Source organism: Acyrthosiphon pisum, chromosome A2, assembly GCF_005508785.2.
Source record: "Acyrthosiphon pisum isolate AL4f chromosome A2, pea_aphid_22Mar2018_4r6ur, whole genome shotgun sequence".
Taxonomy (NCBI): Eukaryota; Metazoa; Arthropoda; class Insecta; order Hemiptera; family Aphididae; genus Acyrthosiphon; species Acyrthosiphon pisum.
The window spans coordinates 49,850,390-49,855,101 of NC_042495.1; positions in this window are offsets into that span (position 1 = coordinate 49,850,390).

A 4,712-nucleotide genomic window follows, 5' to 3' on the forward strand; every position below is an offset into this window, starting at 1 on the left:
TTAATGATTAAATACCCATAAAATTGTAAGTTGTAAGTTTTTATTTTACATAATCTTGTATACATAATTATGGTAATGCTGACCAATATCCAAAAATGCCTTTGACTAGTGACTATGTACTGGTGAAAAGCTATAAATAGGTAGGTATTGAATAGTGAATATATATGCCTTTGTTAATGAGTTATTGAGATGTATGTTAGTAAATAAATAATAATAGTTACAATTCGAGCGGAGCGAGAAAATTTTTTTTTTTGAGTTGGCAAATTAATGAATCAAGCCCCCCCATGATTTGTCTTTCGGGACGGCCCTGTATATATATTCAATACATTTCATTTTAAATTCTACAAGTAGTTATAGAACAAAATTTAATTTTCTTTTTTTTTTAGTCAATTCATCAATGATCAATTACTTCTTCAGCACTGATAGGAATGTTCCTATGAACTTGTATATATAATATACATATTATCAAATATCACATAATACGATTATATGAATATGAAATAAATATATGATTACTGATTAATATTAAGTAAATTATTTTTAATTAATTGTTGAATGTGTTAAAATAAAAATTTACAAAAAATCCTTGCCATTTTTTTTCCTTGTAATTTCCTTACATTAAGTCATTAAGTACGCTATTTTATAAAATTTAAAAAAAGGCCTATGGGGGGGATCTGACCCCCACATCCCCCCCTTGTATACGCCCCTGGTTTTTGACATCTATATGTCTTATGGCTGGGGGTCATTCTGTTAATTGAATGTGTGACACCGAGAATGTTACCATGACGTCATTAGCGTTTAATGTAATGTGTGTGCGTCGACCGGTGGTGACCGGTTCCCGGAAATGAGCGATTATACAAACGATATCGGAATCGCGGTGGCGTACTATGATCATTAGAAACATTAGGTATAGTCCGTTGTATAATAAGTGTATTGACGATAAAAATAACTCATTGTAAATTATATAAATATAACTGATATTGATTAATATTGTTCAACGACGTCATAGAAACGTGTGTTGTGACGGTTTTTTAATTTTTATCGTACCCTCTGTAAAAAAGTTTTACTTTATCCGTACGTACTCACAACACTCCCTTTTAGATTCTGAGTGGAACGATGAATGTAATGATTTTACGATGATGTGTTTTTTTTTTTTTATTTTGTGTCTGTCATCATCTTTTAGGATAGTAAAAGTGCTTGGATTTTCTTCAACAGTATCTTTTCTAATAGGAAAAGTGAAAATTTTCCAGTGATTTTCAAAAGCGCCGTGAAAAACAAAAGAAAAATTAAGGAAAAACGAGAATTTTTACACAAAATCTGTTTTCGAAAATATCGATTTTGGTTTTTGGTGCAACTCTTATAAAAATGACCGTAGGTGCATGACATTTTGACTGAATGTTTATATCAGCATTTTCTATACACCGTAATATTTTCCAAATATTTTGATTTATTTTGAGCTGTTTACGGACATTTTCAATTTCTATTTATCTTTTTTTTATTTTTTCTATAAATATCAATAAAATATTATTTGTTGGTTAAAAAAGCTTGAAAATTTAATAGAAGGTTCCTATTATATTCTTTCAAAGGCAGATGAAAAAAATTAAAAATCCATAGTCACAATTTTTTTTTATAAGCATCTAAAGTTCAAATATTTACAAAATACGTAAAAATGACGAAAATTTCCGAATTATTTTGAGTTAGAGATTCATAAAAAATTTTCTTTTTGAATTTAAGATTTTAAAATGTAATACAAGATTCCTCATATGTTTGTCTACCTTTTTCAAAAAAAAAATGTCCACAAGAAAGTAAAATTAAATTTTTATGAGCGTTTGAAATTCATGTTTTTACAACATTTGATATTCAACCGGTTTCTCATAGGATAACGATTTTTTTATTTTATTGTAATTGAAAAACCAATGACTACTTTAATTAATTAATAATACTTGAAAATTTCACTGAATGTTTATATTAGAATTTTCTATACACGATAAAATTTTGAACATAATTTGACTTTTTTTGAGCTGTTTACGGATATTGTCAGTTTTCAATTTTTTTAGTTTTTTTTTCTAAAAATATCTATAAAGTTTTATCTGTTTGGCTGAAAAGTGTAAAAATTTAATACAACGCTCCTGATATATTGTTACAATAGCAGTTGTAAAATATTAAAAATACATAGGCATATTTTTTTTTTATTAAATGCTTATAATTTTGACAAAATTAATCAAATTTAAATTTGAATAATTATTTTGTAGTTAAAAATTTATAAAATGTTCGACTTTTATATCAAAGAATTGGAAATTTGAAACAAGATTCCACGTAAGTAGTTAATTCTGTTACCAAAAAATCTAAAAAATACAGAAGCACAGTTTATTTTTATAGTCATTTTAAGTTCAAATTTGGACGAAATTACATATTAAAATACCTAGAATAACTATTTTAGTTATTTTGTTTTGATTGTATAATATTATTCGTGGCTACTTGAAACTTCTGAAGTATACTATTATATATCTATGATAGTATCACGGTTTGTTGTTGATGTATAACGCGTTATAATAGTACCTAAATACCTAATGGATATTGTGATATGATTACCTAATTTGGAATTTATTATAGATACCTATTATTGGTCAATTTTTATTTTAATACCATAGATAAGTATATAATATATCTTATACCTAGGCTGACATACCGTCTCCGCTCAGAATCGTTTTTCTTATACAGTGATATTATATCATTGTCCATTGAATTCAAATTTAATACTATCTATTACCCACTTGTAACCTACTGTACAGCAGAGCCAGAGCGACATCCACTTACCCACCTTTTTTTGTAGTGCTTGCTATTCTAATTATAAGATTAATATTACGGTAAAAACACATTATCCAAAAAAGTGGTCTCGTGCCTTATTGTATATTGGCCATAGTTCTTGAAACTCGTGAGTACGTTTCATATTTCAGTACACACCGTCCTTTATTATTCATCACTAAAAGTGTTGTAAATTGCGATTCTGTCGTTTCAATTAAAAATTTAAAAAAATGTATAGTCAATAAATAATTGCGGTCTTTGAAACTTGTTTATTTTTACACGTATAAAAAAGTTACCTACAGTTTCTCATCTCCTCGTATTTAATGCCAGATTGACATCGACATTCTTATGTCAACTTTATTCAGTAGAAACAAGACGTCATATACATGTACCGATGTATCTGTATGTAGTGTAGATACTCTTAATTTTGTATGTTTATATAATAATTAATTTTAATTTTCAACTTTTAAGTTTATTTCTAAATTGCGCTTTACTATTATAACTTAAAAGTTAAAAGTTATAAGTTATAAGTTATTTATTATTATTTATTATTAAATATACGGGATATAACCCTTTAACACAATTACACATTACATTCATAGACATTAATACAATTATATAACTTAAGATAAGAAGTATATAGTTAAACAAAACAGCTATAGATAAAGTAAGTAGAAACGAAGGGTCAACATTGGCATTACTCATCATACGTGAAATTGGTTAATTTTTAGATAGTTTGTGGAGGCGAAAGGGACATAAAAAGGAGCAACAGATCGGGAAGGACGTTGAGGAACACGAAAACAGATTAAGGAAAGCAATTCAGAAGAGTGTAGTCCCACCAATTTAACATTTATATAGTTTAAAAAAGTCTATATATTCAAGTTATATATAACAAAATTCTATAAATAGTATGTATATAGAGGTACCCGTACCTAATATGTTTAATAATAAGAAGAATATTGAACAACACATTATATTTATATTATAAAACAATACGTATATCATTATAAGTTATAAGTTATAAGTTATAACTAGGGCTCGGATGTTGTTGCTCTAAAAATATTATAAAATTGATTGCATTGTTGCTGTAAAAAAAGCCCAAAATTGCACTTAAAAAATATTTTGTACCAAAAAAATTTAAAAAAATATATTAACAAATTATTTTTTTAAGTAATATTATAAAGTTGTATTAGATAGGTTTTAAACGAGTAGATAATAAAAAAATTCAAATTCAAATTCTCGTCAGTTTTCATAAAAATTTGGTAAATTGTCCAGTCTTCTTATTTTTTCAGAAATCTACAAATAATTTTATTAAAATTTAAAACTTTTTATTTAAACTATTTTTGATTTGTTTTTTTAAAAAAACTTTACCTTACCTTACCCTATACTGAACTATTATAAGTTGAAACATGCATTTCTCCCAAAATTTTATTATTGTATAACAATCAAGTCGGTATTCTTATTTTGTTATTGACTGCAAGCCTAAAAATACTTTCCGTAGTCATATTATAGCGTAATGATCGCGATCTACTAATTAAATGGTTTTTTAGTTACCGCCGACGACGACGGTCAAATAAGCCGTCACGATAGTCACAACCAACAAAAGCCCGACATAACCATAGATAATTCCTGTATAATCTAACAAAAAAAGCGAAAACACAAATAAATACATAAAATTGTATTGAAAATGACGACAATCAACAAAATTGCAATAAAATTGAAAAAAGGTCAAAAATTGCAAAAAGTTGCACTTAAAATTTTAGATTCTGAGTGGAACGATGAATGTATTGATTTTACAATGATGTGTGTTTTTTTATTTTTTTATTTTTTTATTTTTTTATTTTTTTATTTTTTTATTTTTTTTGTGTCTGTGTACACGATAAGTAGTCGAAATAATGCTACGATTT